Source organism: Panthera pardus, unplaced genomic scaffold, assembly GCF_024362965.1.
Source record: "Panthera pardus isolate Hobbes unplaced genomic scaffold, ASM2436296v1 HiC_scaffold_21, whole genome shotgun sequence".
In the NCBI taxonomy this organism is placed as follows: Eukaryota; Metazoa; Chordata; class Mammalia; order Carnivora; family Felidae; genus Panthera; species Panthera pardus.
In genome coordinates, this window is record NW_026526777.1 from 44610646 (window position 1) to 44625722 (window position 15077).

The 15077-nt window shown below is 41.6% G+C and overlaps 1 protein-coding gene across 3 annotated transcripts in view; it reads left to right on the forward strand.

The window, feature by feature from the left end:
* Window positions 1–15077, forward strand: part of RGL1 (ral guanine nucleotide dissociation stimulator like 1) — a 256412-nt gene that overhangs the window by 150797 nt on the left and 90538 nt on the right. The gene's annotated exons all lie outside the window — the stretch shown is intronic.

Genomic DNA, 15077 nt, shown 5'->3' on the forward strand with positions numbered 1-15077 from the left:
TCAAATAAATAAAGATTTTTAAATAGTAGTGTTTAAAAGGTCCCTCAGCAGGAAAACAATTCCTTCTGTGTTGAACATTAAATTTCCCCGTGTAGGATCACTATTAGGTGATTTAAATGTACGGTTGACCCTTGAGCAACACAGAGGTTAGGGGCACTGACCACCCACACAGTGAAAAATCTGTGTGTAACTTTTGACTCTCCCAACACTTAACTACTTATAGCCTACTGTTGACTGGAAGCCTTACTGATAACATAAACAGTTGATTACACATATTTCGTATGCCATCTGTATTGTATATTATATTCTTATAATAAAGTGAGCTAGAGAAGCAATCTTATTAAGAAAATCATAACAGTACTGTACTGTATTAATAAAAAAAATTCACATAGAAGTGGAAACCTGTGTTGTTCAAGGTTCAACTGTACTTTCTTAAAAATTTGATTTTCCCTTTTCCGCATTCACACCCTGAACAACTTCCTTCCAGATCCACTGGAAGTTAATGTTCGAGGTGGTGCCTTCTTCCTTCCTAGTCCCAGAGGCCTTAGTGAGATGTTGGGGCTACAGAGGAATAAGTGGTGGCTAAGCTTCCAAATGACCAAACTAGAAACTCTCCCCACTGGTTTTGCTTCCACACTGACCGCTGCTTTATTTTGTGACATTAGTGGCCTCGTTGTGCCTCTCATGCTTTTTTTGGCAAAATGCATCGGTATGTGCTTTGGATTGCTAGGTGCCCATCAGATCACATAAGTAGGTTTGAAAAGTGCTATTATTTCCTCCCCAGTTAAGACATAGCTGCAGAGCATAGCTCCTCAGTCCATGTCTCACCTGGCCGCCGTCCACACATTATACCCTCTTCCATAGTTGCCTTCTGGTCCTTGACGAAGCATTTTTTTTTTTTTTTTTTCTGATTCCCCTTTTCTGGCATTTATTTTGGACACAGTAACCATGCACACGATTTCCCTGGGTCAATCTAATTTAAGTTTTTTAACCTTAACAAGCTCTGGAAGCCACTGACCGACGAGAGCTTTTCAGTGTGAAGGGGAAGCCCCCCCCCCCCACTTTAATTAAAATGACAAGGCAGTATGACATTGTGGTAGGTATTCACACAGCTCTGCTTGTTACATAATATAATGGTCACCCACAGCCAGATACTTAACCCATCTCACATTCAGGACCATTGTGTCCTTTTACAGAGACAGTACCTCCTTTGTTTGTGCAAATAAGCAGCTAATGATTATTAGCTTAGCTATGAAGTTAAATCACATTCCTGGAAAGGGAAATGTTGCAGCTTTTTTTTTTCTTTTTCTTTTCTTTTTTTTTTTTTTTTAATGGGAGAGGAGAATACATTTTTGAAAATCCAAACATACAGTTACTACTGGTGACATGAGCATTACACCTCTTTGACAAGAGAGGTTTATATTTTGTTTGATTAGGACAGTTATATATAATCTCCCATAGTGACCACTCTGCTGGTAAAATGAAATCTAAATATTTGCCTTTCAATAGTTGTACTGACATGGAACAGCTGGGTCCTAATTTGCCTACACTGGTGTTCTTTCCCCTCCCAGTAACTCACAAGGGAATTTTGCCTTGCTTTTGAGTATAGGACCTGAGAGTCTGTGGGTCGTTCCTAGCACCTGGCATGGAGTAGGCTTCCCTGTTTGCCACAAGTGGACTGAGGAGTGCATGCGGGACCTTCAGGGAGCAGCTGGGGGCGGGGTCTTACCTAACCGAGCTGGCTGGCATTGCTCCTTCAGTGTGGCTTTGGAGTGTAGAGGTCTGGGCTTGACCCTGGCCTCTGTCAGCTACAAGTAATGTGACTGGATAAGTTACTTAGCCCCTTGAGCCTTAGTGCCCTCATCTTTAAATTGGCCTTGTTGTGGGGATCAAATGAGATTGTGTGTCTAAAAGAGCTTTGATACTGGAAAGGGCCACACAAACCAAAGGTAACAGTCTTCACAGTCCGGATTTTTCAAGTCAGAATTCAACTTGCATGGTAACACTGATTAATGTAGGTGTTCACCTGGTCTGAACTGCTTCGGTCAGGAACAATTCAAAGTCCGTGTATGCTTCTACTCTGAGTAAAATTAATATCAATCGATGACCATGGGAAGAGAATAAAATTGGTCCCTTGCTACAGGTAAGGAAGAAAGGGGGTTAGAGAAAAGAGTGGTAACACCAAAATTTTAGAAGAGGGAATTCTTGCCCAAGTAAAAGAGTATTTTACTCTAATCATGGTTTATTTCATTTAATGATCATCGGAATTCCTCTAGTATTGCTTCTGTGCCCCCCCCTTTTTTTTCTGAGAGAGAGAGAGAGAGAGAGAGAGAGAGAGAGAGAGAGAGAGAATTTTAAGCAGGCTCTACGCCCAGCACAGAGCCTGACATGGGGCTTGATCTCACGACTGTCAGCTCATGACCTGAGCTGAAATCAAGAGTCAGACACTTAACTGACTGCACCACCCAGGCACCCCTGTTACTGTGCTTTTTAATCATTAATTTTTATTATAATAATCTGGGACTTACCACAGGTTCCCCAGTTGCAAGGGTTTGGATTTAATAGCTTGGAGGTTGGGCCCATGAATCTGCTTTTAAGAAGTACCCCAGGTGATTCTGGTGTAGGTGGAGCATGGCCCACATTTTGAGAAACTTGCCTTCGCCAGTAGTTTTCCAACTGAATCCATTTTTACTTCCCTGCAGTTCGTTTTTCATGGAGACCCATGCTCTATTTGATTATGGTATACTTACCACTTAAAACCTTTCAGTGACTTTCCACTGGTAATAAATAGGTTAAAGATCAAAATTCTTCTGGCTAAGCTTATCTCTTGCCACTCTCCTCTGGCTCACTCCCCTTTGACCACATGGACTTCTCTCTGCCCTTCTGATGTGCCCAGTTTCTTCCTGCTTCGTGTCATTTGCACATGCAGTTCCCTCACCTGAAATGTTGTCTCTCACCCTCTACTTGGTGACCCCCTAGTGATTATCCTGGTCTCTGGTTTCCTCAGTGAAACTTTCCCTGATCACCAACACAAAACCTGACCCTCTTCTCATGTGTTCTTTTACCATATTTTTTAGAAAGCAATGATCTTTACTTTCATTAGATAGCTAATTGATAAATTATGTGTTTAATATTTGTCTTTTCTGCTTGAATGGTGGCTCTGTGAGGCTATGAACCATACCTGTGTTCATTTCTGTATCTGCAGTGTCTTATAATAGTACTATGAACATATTACAAACTCAAGTATTTTTGAAAGAATGAATGAAAATGGGATTTGTGGTCAAGAAGCACTTTCCTAGACCTGCAGTTAAGTTTAATGACTGAGGTAGCAAGTAGGCTTTGTTATCAAGTGGAATCCATCATCACTAGAGTTCTAGAATGAGATCTTAGAACACTTCTTTGTGTCAGTAATAAAAATTATTATAAATAGAGACCTCCAACAGTGGTCTTGGTGTTTAAGGCTTAGAGCCTGGCATGGGAGAAAGGAGAAGTTAAAAGACTTCAGATGAAATCTGTACTTACTTTACATGATGTCTTTCATGCAGGAAGCATTGGAAGCTTCTTAGTAGTACAACACCTGACAAATAAACTTTTCACAGTGTATTTACCCTCATATCACGTAGCTGGGTGATGAGCTTGTGTGTTCATTTTCTCTGATACTCCCACTTGGAATTGTAAGAAATGAGGACAAGTGCATATTCCCACTCTCTGCTTTCAAAGCAAGTAATCGGCTCAACGGCTTTTACATCTGATAGAACAATGAAGGCAATGTCAGTCTCAGAGAATGATGAGAGATCCTTGTTACATGTAGTTTGATTCAGCATCTCAATCTTGATGAGAAAGGAAGGAATTCTGGAGAAAAAAAACCATGACTTCAGTAATTTTTTAATTTTTTTTAAGTTTATTTATTTATTTTGAGAGAGAGAGAGAGAGAGAGAGAGAGAGAGAGAGAGAGATGGGGGAGGGACAGAGAGAGAGGGGTAGAAAGAAAGAATTCCAAGCAGGCTCTGCACGGTCAGCACAGAGCCTGATGTGGCACTCAAACTTACGACCATGAGATCATGACCTGAGCGGAAATCAAGAGTCAGATGCTTAACTGACTGAGCCACCCAGGCACACTGACTTCAGTAATTTTTAAAATCATGATGATCAAGTATGGAATTAATTGGGATTCACAAAAAAGCTCAGAAATATCATTTTGATAAATTCAGTTCTTACCTGCTATGACGAGAGCTTTGTTTACCTAAGATTTTTAGTTCAGAGGATAGAGTTTTATATTTTTCAGTACATCTAAGGAGTTGCCTAAGCCTTTAATTCAGATTTCTAAATAATTTGCAATTTAATTACATTAATTTGCTTTTCACTCGTTCCTGCAGACATGTACTATTATTCATTGTTAGACCGAATTCTGTACCCCAGGGATATATTAGTGGACAAGACAGATAAGGGCTCTGCTGTTGTAGAGTTGATAGGCAGCAAACACATAAACAAGTCAGTGCTGTTAAGAAATGAACCTAGATCACGTGATCTGGCCTGGCAGAGGAAGATTTGTTGTGTGACACCAGGGGATGGTCCTGGGGTGGGGGTGAGGCATTAGCTGAGGAGATGCTCCTGATCAGAGGAAGTGAATGAGGGGAAGGATCCCATGAGAAAGGCAGGCAGAAGGAGCAAATGCAAAGACCCTTAAGTGTGAACGAATGTACCTATGTTTTGAGACCTGAAATACCTTGTGGCTGGGCCTAGAGAGGGAAGGAGATGGTTTTGGTGGTGAGGTCAAGGAGGTAGGCAGAAGGAGCCTCGTGGGCCCTGGTGGAAAAGGGCATATTACTCCAAGTGTTATGGGAAGCCACTGAGAGGTTTTTTTTTAATATAATTTATTGTCAAATTGGTTTCCATACAACACCCATTGCTCATCCCAACAGGTGCCCTCCTCAATGCCCATCACCCACTTTCCCCTCTCCCCCACCCCCCACCAACCCTCAGTTTGTTCTCAATATTTAAGAGTCTCTTATGGTTTGCCTCCCTCCCTCTCTGTAATGTTTTTTCCCCCTTCCCCTCCCCCATGGTCTTCTGTTAAGTTGCTCAGGATCCACATATGAGTGAAAACATGGTATCTGTCTTTCTCTGCCTGACTTATTTCACTTAGCATAATACCCCCCAGTTCCATCCATGTTGCTACAAATGGCCAGATTTCATTCTTTCTCATTGCAAAGTAGTATTCCATTGTATATATAAACACATCTTCTTTATCCATTCATCAGTTGGTGGACATTTAGGCTCTTGCCATGATTTGGCTATTGTTGAAAGTGCTGCTATAAACATTGGGGTGCAAGTGCCCCTATACATCAGCCCTCCTGTAACCCTTGGGTAAATTCCTAGCAGTGCTATTACTGGGTCATAGGGTAGATCTATTTTTAATTTTTTGAGAAACCTTCACACTGTTTTCCAGAGCAGCTACACCAGTTTGCATTCCCACCAGCAGTGCAAGAGGGTTCCCGTTTCTCCACATCCTCGCCAGCATCTATAGTCTCCTGATTTGTTCATTTTAGCCACTGAGAGGTTTTAAGAACAGGGGAGTGACATGATCTGATTTGTTTTCAAAAGGTCACCATGAATGTCGTAAGAACAATTTAAAAAGGCTTTTGCTTTAGCAGTCCAGCTAAGAGGTGATGATCAAACATTACATGCTTTTATAATATACATACAGACTTTTCTTGTTTATATGTACAGACTGTTTTATTTGACTGCATTTGGAATAATCAAGTAAAGCTTGTGTAGGGAACATAATGTTAGATTTGTTAGATAAAAAAACTCATTTCTATCTTAAAAACATTTAATACTCCTGAAGTGCTTATTGATGTGGTCATAGGCTAATTTCTGGAGATATAAATATAAATATGACTAGTCTTTGACCTTAAAGATTTCACAGTCTACTGGAGGATGCCTGTAAGTAAACAGATGCTGACAACATACTATAGAAAATGTGTGGCTAGTACAACTAAAATGGCCACAGGTGTTTCAATCTATGTCTCTTGGTGGACATATGCAATCATTTCTGTTGGGAACGTACCTAGGAATGGAATTGCTGAATCATAGGATAGGCATGTTTAGCTATAGTGAATACTTGGACTTTATCCTAAAAGTAGAATTTGTACTTTCGAAAGAACATTTTGGCAAAACTAGAGGCAAGAGAGTGTGAGTGTGGTTCAGTGCCTGTTGCACCTACACAGTTAAGAAGTGAGATCTGAATTAAGGCAGGACCGTGAAGAAGTAGCATAGAATAGGGAGCTATTTAGGAAATGGGACAGGTTGGATGTTGGAGTTGAGGGGAAGACAAGGTGAAGCGGGGGGGGGGGGGGGGTGGGCGGGGGTTGATTTGCAGTATTAACTAAGTCAGAGGCCAGAGAAGGGGTGAGATTTTAGAGGAATTAAAACAGATTTCTTTTTGTACATGTTGAGTTAGAGTTCCTTATGGATGATCCAGAAGAAGACAAGTTAGAAAAATAGCAAGAACTCAAGTTGGAGTTGGGAGTAAATGTATTTGTGTTAGGGGAAACTGTGGGGATGCATGTGTGGGATGGCTAGAAAGAGGACATAGACTAAGAAGAGGTTCAGTGTTAGAAATGTATCCATATTGTTGGTAAGTGAAGGACAAGGGACCAGTGATCAGCCTGTACTATCAAATGAGAGCCTCGAGGGAGATAAGATAAGAATTCTGGTGAGGTGTGACTCTGGGTCCAGACTACCTAGAATTGAGTCCTGGCTTTGGCCACTGTTTAGCTGTTTGCCCTGAGCCAAGTCACTTAGCCTTTCTCAGCCTCAGTTTTCTGTAAAATAGCTGTAAAATGGGGATAATAAATTTATCTGCTTTGTGAGGTTATTATGGGATACATAAAAGTGCATAGAGTTATTGGTTGTGGTTGTTCAAAAGTGATGTTTGTAAACCAAAGGGGCAGAGAGTTCCAAGAGGGAATCAGTGGTGCGAGTTCTTTAGGGATACCTCAGGAGGTGAGTGCCGAAGCGGTTCCGTAGGATTGACAGCCAGGCAGAAGAGTACTGAGGGCAGAAGTGAAATCTATAGGCTAGTCTTAATACGTTTCCTTCTTATAGGAAAGCCCACTGAGTTTTGTAATACAAACACATCAGAAAGATCCCATGGTTTTCTTGAAAGCATCTCAGGTCATTGACATGAGTGTTCATGGCTTGGTTTATTGTATAGTTCTTTTATCTCAAGCAGTTCAAAGCATATCCCTCATTTTTCTGAATCATCCTCTTAACGTCTAGGTAAGTTAAGGAAGGTAAAGGTGACATTCTTCCCAATTTACAGATGAGGACACTGAGACTAAGAGAAGTCACATGGCTTTGCCTAAGCTTATATTAATCAGCTTCTCCTTTATCCCATCAATAAAATTTACTCATCCCTGGGTTAGCATTGTCAAGCACAATATTTTTCACAGGGTAACCAAGGGATCTTCTGCATTTAGAATCACTTGGGATGCTGGCTAAAATGCAGATCCTTTGTCTTTATTCTGGGCTTACTGATCAGAATCTCTGGGACATGGGCTCACGAATCAGTGATTTTGCCAGCACTCCAGGTGATTCTTTTGAAACTGTTTAGTGTGTTCAAGGAAACAGAGCAATAAATCCCCGAGTGTACATTGTTTAGTGACATTTTTCACACACACGAAATCTTTAAGTATTTTACATTCAGAAACACAAACTACTACTATAACTAAAACTTTAGAACCTTTTCCCAACCTATTGTCTGATTTGTTACCTTTGTGAAATTGAGTAGTATCTTTGGGCCTGAAAGTAAAACTGATTTGACCTATGCATTGGTGTAAATGAATTGGACAATTTATTGGTGCGTTACTGTAGCATTGCTGGGGGTGTCACAGAGAAGCTATGGCCAAGGACTCTATATGTTACTTCAGTTTGGTCAATGGGTCCATCTGTGATTACTGTTTTAGTAAATGAAAGCCCGTGTATGTGTGTGTGTGTGTGTGTGTGTGTGTGTGTGTGTGTGTATGTGTGTGTGTATTATTGATTATAAAGAGTTGCTTTCTCTATAATCTGGGCTTCTGTTTGCATGTGATAATCAGCCATGTCTCTGTCTGGTATTTCTAGTGGGGCAGCATAAAACTCTCAGGATCCGGTAACTTGACAACTCTGATGCCAGGGAATGGACTCCATTAGAGCAAGCCCATAGCCAGTGAGTGATGGCTCAAAAACCACTTTTTTCCCCTTTGGTTGCAGAGGAGGTGGAGTTTTCTCTGTGAGTTGGCATCTTGTCTGTCTGGTTCTCTGTTTTTATCTATGGCTGCCAGCAGCTACATAGTAGGGACTCAGCAAATACTTGTTGAATGAATGAATCCTCTCAAGTTTATTTAGGAACTATGAAACACAACCAACTTAAAAAGAATTATTCTAGCCTACTGCTAGATAAATAGAAGGCACTGACAAGTACTTGATGATTAATCGAATGGGAACTAGGAACATAATCTAGTTCTGTGGGATTTTCCCTCCTTCTCTTGACTCTTGGGGTTGCAAGAGGTTTTTTTCCCCCACCGGTTCTGAAATTCTCACTCTGAGGCCCCTACTATTTACCTGGCATTATCTCATAAAAAATACACACTAGTCTTAAGTTCTGTACATCTCTTTGCTTCCAAGCCATGAAGTGAAAAATTTCGCATTTATATTTTATAATCTCCACTGTTAGGTTTTTAAAGAATACAGTCCCTTATTTCCTTCATAGATTCCCTTAGCACCTCACTTAGGTTCTTTGCACGATGGAAGTGCTTTTAATACTGTTTCTACTGACTTGATTTCAGGAGTGGGTCATGAGCGATGGGAATGATGAGCATTTTTTTTTTTTTTTAAACAATTCTAAGTAGACTGCAGTAAGGTGGAGACAGCTACTTGATCCTTCTTTTTTTTAATGTTTATTTATTTTTGAGACAGACAGAGGCAGAGCATGAACAGGGGAGGGGCAGAGAGAGAGGGAGACACAGAATCTGAAACAGGCTCCAGGCTCTGAGCTGTCAGCACAGAGCCCGACGCGGGGCTCGAACTCACGGACCGTGAGATCATGACCTGAGCCGAAGTCAGACGCTTAACCGACCGAGCCACCCAGGCGCCCCGATGAGCATATTATTAAGAAGACAAATATTTTCTTTGCAACTGACACGCCTGTATTTTTACATATATTTTTGACACGTTAAATCTATCAAACAAAATGGTTACTCTTTCAGTTTCTGTTCGTTTGGAGAAATTGGATCAGTGTTCTTGCCAGCTATCAGTGCTTTCTACGCTCTGCCTTCTTTATTTTTACTGAGTGTCAGCATTTACAAACCTGCCACTTTGGCTGTATCCTACAGTCAATCATATTGCCATTCTACTTGCGTTTTCCTTTCTCTCTAAAGATACAAGGAAATGATCTCTTGACTAGAGAGGTTTATAAACCTAGCAGTTAGGCAAATTAATTAATAATCTGGAAATCAGAGGAGAACGTCAGTGTTCCCCGTGGGTTCTTAGGCTGTCTTATCCAGCAGCTTCTCATACAGGTTACTGACATTGTTTTCCTGGCTCCTTTTGAGCCCTTGGGGGAAGTCATTTGTCCTTCTTAGGCTCAATTTACTCATCTAAGAAACTGTAACAATGAGGGGGATTTTTGTTTTCCTCCAGAGAGGGTGTTTAGCACTAAACCAACGTTTTCCCCCATAGTGCTTATTAAAGGTTTCAGTCCGTGTCAGGAGGTAAGAGGCATAATACCATAGAGCATTTGATGCAGTCAGTCCTAACTTTTGGTGAAAGTTACTGGGGTAGGGGAAAAAATTGAAAAGAGGATTTTAGTATAACACACAATATCTTCGTTTCTTTTATCTGTAGGATCCTGAATAGTTCTTGCAACTGTGCAACATGCCTTCAGATCTGTTATCTAATTTTGTCTCTTTCTTACAACAATCCTATGAAGTATGGAGATTCTGGGCTATTGAATTGTAATAGTCTTGGGTATACAAATTGGGGTTTGAATACCCACTATTGTGTTGCTTTGTGTTTTAACACAACACACTGTAATAGAAAGACAGGGCTGGTTTTATACCCTGACTCTCTCACATTAGGCTAATGGGCTGGGTAACTTTGGGCCAAATCCCTCACTTCTCCAAACCTCAGGTTCCTACAGTAAAGTGAGAATAATTCGTACCAGAAGATTTTTGTAAAGATTGACCATCTGCCCCATAACTGCTCAGTAAATACCTATTAACCCTCTCTTCTCTTCCTTTTCATTTAGGGCATGAGGATGGTTTTCTTAGAATTGATTTACAGATTATGAAGAGTAAAATCTACTGAGAAAAAAAAAGCCAGTTTATTTCAGTATATCTTTCGGAGAGATGTACTCAAGATAAACTAAATTGTTCTTCATACCTCACCCTAGATTGGATCACCTGATAAGTAGGCTTGAAAGATACCTGCTTGCTCTGTAGATAGCCATTTCTACAAGCCCATGACCTAGGAATATTACTTGTGTCAAATGCAGCTCTGAGGACTAGAGTATTTGCCAGAGGCTCTATGTTCCAGAGCTTTGCGGGAACTGTAAAGTTAAATTTTACATTTGAATTTATAAGTCCACATGGACTTTAAAGATTTAGTTTTGGAGGGGAAAAGAAGCATGTTAGACAGTCATTACTTGAATTCTGAAATCCAGGGGAATAGTGATTTACTGGCATTTTGATAATGGGGCTTTGATTTTTATGCTTTATCATTATAAAGGGGGCAATAATAGTGGGAGCAAAATGTTTACTTGGCTTAAAACTGAACTAATCCCATAAGAAGGTGGGGGAGGGTCAGAGATTCCTTAATGTGGTATGGAGAAGAAGAATCAAACTAAGTTTGGAAACTCAGGCAATTGGCACCCCCTGCCATCCACCCCCTCCGCAGGCCCCAAGGATTGGTGAAGGAACCCTTTAAATCTCAGAAGGAGATAAAGCCCCATGGAACTGTCTGTGGGATTTATGGTGGGCTGGGAAAGCTTCTGGGCTGTGGGGAAGCTTTTCCATTCATAGCAGGCTTCATTCATAGACAATATTAGGTCACGTGGAAGCTCATACCCTCTACTGACCTTTTCAGACAGGTTGGCTGGGCTGCTCAAAAACAGAATGAGTTCCAGAATGCCAGAGCACCTGTCAACCTGTGACCTCAGGATGTGAAGACCTTGGGCATTTGGGGCTCTGAACAAGAGGCAAAGGAGGAAGTTATAAATTTTGCAAGTTTATTCTGGATACTAAACTCTGTGTGATGATTTGTTATTTGGTAAATACAGCAGACACTCTTTTAGTTCAGACTTCTCTCACCTTATGCAGCTCTAAGTCCCTGAACTTCTCAAAATAACATGTGATTTCTGTATTTCATAGAGTAGATGACCAAGACATGGAGGCTTGAATTTATTGTCCTAGGCTCATAGTGGCTTAGTCTCAGAAATGGGGCTGGAGCCCAGGTTAATTCATAACATCTCAGTCATCAGCATTCTGTTTCAGGCAGAAAAATAGCACATACAAGTGAAAGTATTTTATTTGGAAAACGTAGCAAACTCCCTGACATCCACCCAATTTTTGGATCTGCCTCCATAAAGACTTTGGAATCCTTCAAAGAGGACCAGAATGTCAGAAATAGGGATCTGTGTCAGGGAAGGTGGAGTCTGTTATGGGTTAACATTGGACCAAGCAGATTCACAGCCAGGAGGACTACTGTCTTTAGGAGATGGAAAACACAACTTCCTGTTTCCCCCAGGAGAGTTCCTGGACTCTGAAGGGGTGATCTAAGGAACCCTGCTGGGACAGGATGGTGGAGGAGCTGGGATTTCGGTGTGATAAAACAACAGCCTTTGTTATTACAGTTCTCTTAGCATTTTCCTGAGGATGAAGGGTACTCGTCATAGAAACCTGACCACATTCGAACATGCGGCTTCAAGTCAAGTCAGCTCTTGGGGATCTTAGAACATGTTTGTTTGTCAAGCACATGCTTCTCTACCTCTTCTCTTTTCACATGTCTACCTTTTCCTTAGTTCAGAGGCAGTATTTCTATCTCCTTTGAGATCAGAGGTCACAATGACAGCACAAATGCCTTAACTGGATGGGAACACAGAAAGAGAAAAATGTTCAACCAGAATGAAGGTGTCTCCTGAATTTACCATTGACATAATCGGAGAGGGACTCCTGGGCAGCGGTATGCTGAATAAATCAGCTCTCCAGAACAAAAGCCCTAATTTGTGTGCAACCAGTCCGTTTCTATGGTGTAAATATTTCCACCATGACTGAACTCACAATACCAACGTGGTGTCATTGGACGTAGAATTGAGGAGGAGTGTGCACAATTGGCTCTTGCAAGTTGAACATGCTTGTTCTGGCAGGCGCTCACTGGACCTTGTATGTTTGCATCATTAGGTGGAAGGTTATGTTGGCATGTGTATAAACCTGACAGCGGAGGTTTCTTCTGAGTTCTCACCCCAGAGATGCTACCAAAGACCAAGTGGCGTGCCAGTTTGTCACTGGGCAGATGCTTCTTCTAGTGCTTTGGCTCCTTTGCTCCTGGAACCTTCTTAATTTTGGTACTCTTCCAGATGCCATTCTCAGCCCTCTATTCTTCCTGTTCCACACAGTCTGCCTGGGAGAGGAAAGCCACTTTACTTGATGTAATGTCTACATACTTCCATCTTAGGTTCCTCTCCCCAACTTTTAGATTTGTAACTGCCTGTTGGACTGTAATATTGGAAAATCCCGAAGACACTTCAACTTCTACATTTCTCTCTCTCTCTCTTTTTTTAAGTTTATTTCTTTATTTTGACAGAGGAAGGGGCAGAGAGAGAGGGAGAGAGTGAATGAGTGAATCCCAAGAAGGCTCTGCATCATCAGCATGGGGCTCAATCTCACCACCGTGAGATCATGACCTGAGCCAAACTCAAGACTCAGACACGTTCAACCAACTGAGCCACCCAGGCACCCCTCAAGTTCTACATTTGTAAATTGGAATTCCGTACCTCTGCCCCACGAAAATCTGACTTCGCTTCCTCAACTTTCTTTCCTATAGGTGGCATGATTATCGTTCCAGTCATTCACACTAAAACTCACGTAAATGTTCCAGATTCTTTTTCAGATCTTCATCCTCTGCATCCAGCTCTTCGCCAAGTCTTGACAATTCCTGAGTATTCCCTAAATATGTCCCTCCACCCAGCACTTTCTCTATTCTTATCGTCGTTACACAAGTTAAGGCCCTTACCATTGCTCATCTGGAGTATTAACAACTTTCTCACTGATTTTCTCAACTTTAAACTTCCCATCACATGTTTCCTCCACACTGTGAATTCTTGGACCATGCTTAAAACTGTAGGAAATGGACTCTAAGCTTTTTAGGATTTGACCTGAGTCCTCCATGATCAGGTAGCTCCCTGCTGACTCTCTGGCCAACCTGTCCATTCCTTTTGCCATGTTGCTCCCGTAGCCATGTTCCCTCCCATCACACCTCTTTTTTTTTTTTTTTTTTTTTAATTTTTTAATGTTTATTTCTTTTTGAGGGGGGGGGCAGAGAGAGGGGAGGAGCAGAGAGAGAGGGAGACACAGAATCGGAAGCAGGCTCTAGGCTCTGAGCTGCCAGCACGGAGCTCGATGCAGGGCTCGAACCCACGAGCCATGAGATCATGACCTGAGCCGAAGTCGGATACTTAACTGACTGAGCCACCCAGGTGCCCTGCCACACCTCTTTTCTTTTATTTTTAAAAATTTTTATGTTTATTTATTTTTGAGAGAGAGACAGAGTGTGCGCGGGGGAGGAGCAGAGAGAGGGGAAGTCACAGAATCTGAAGCAGGCTCCAGGCTCTGAACTGTCAGCACAGAGCCCGATGAGGGACTCGAACTCATGAGCCATGAGATCATGACTGAGCCGAAGTTGGACGCTCAGCCGACTGAGCCACCCAGACGCCCACACCTCTTTTCTTAATGTCTTTGTTTGTGCTGGTGTCTCTGTCTGCTGTGTCCTCCCCACCGTTGTTAACTCATAACTTAAAACCCGGTGTTGGAATCCCCTATTTAGGATGCCTTTTTTGATGCCATCTGTATGTTGGGTCCCTCCTGGTTCTTCCATGGTATCTGCCTATCTATCTCTCCTTTTTTGTTTTGGGGGTTGTTTTTTTTCCCCCTCATTTCACATCATAATGGTTTCTTTGTGTCTGTTTCCTCCACTAGACCCAGTAACCTGGGTGTCAGAACCACATACTATTTACCTTTATGTCTCTACTATCTTATACAGTGCCTGACACACAGTACTGTTAGTTAATGTGTGGCCAAATAAATAAAAGAGAGATCCATGCTATACTCTTTGTATGCATTTAACATCGTGCTACCAAATAAAGATAAAAATACAGTGTGCCAGGTTAAGTTTAAAATTCACATAAACAACAAATAATGTTTCAGTATGAATAGGTCCTAAATATTACACGGGACATACTTATGCCCCCCAAGTTATTTTGTTATTCATTATTTACCTGAAATTAAAATTTAAGCATCCTGGCAAACTTAACCTAGAAAAAAATTGAGTTCATACCTGAAAGTTCACACAGTGCAGAAGCTCACACTCAACTTGACATCACCTGCCCAGAAGCTCACACTGAAGTTGACATCACTTGCCCTAGGGTTTTGTACACGGTGCTTTGCATCTCTCCATGCCTTATGTGTAAAGAGCTCACAATACTCAGATGCACTGGCCTTGCCATACAGTCTGCCATGTGCCATAACATACACACATGCGTTTGTTTCCTCTGCGTGGTAAGAACATTTCATCTATACGTATCCGGGCAACAATACAGACAGACGCAGAGCTCTTTCGTGCATCCCGTCATGGCCTTTCCTGACCTATGGTGGTTTCTTGTTGCTGGATGGTGGGTTTTTTGAAACCAGGAGTATAGCACACCTTCCAAAGGCTATAAAATCTTAGATGTGGGTTTTAGATTTTGTCAGAGAGTTATGACTAGAAAACTACTCACTGTTTACATTTCTGCTCAGGCCAGGATGCCTGAGAGCTGACGTTCT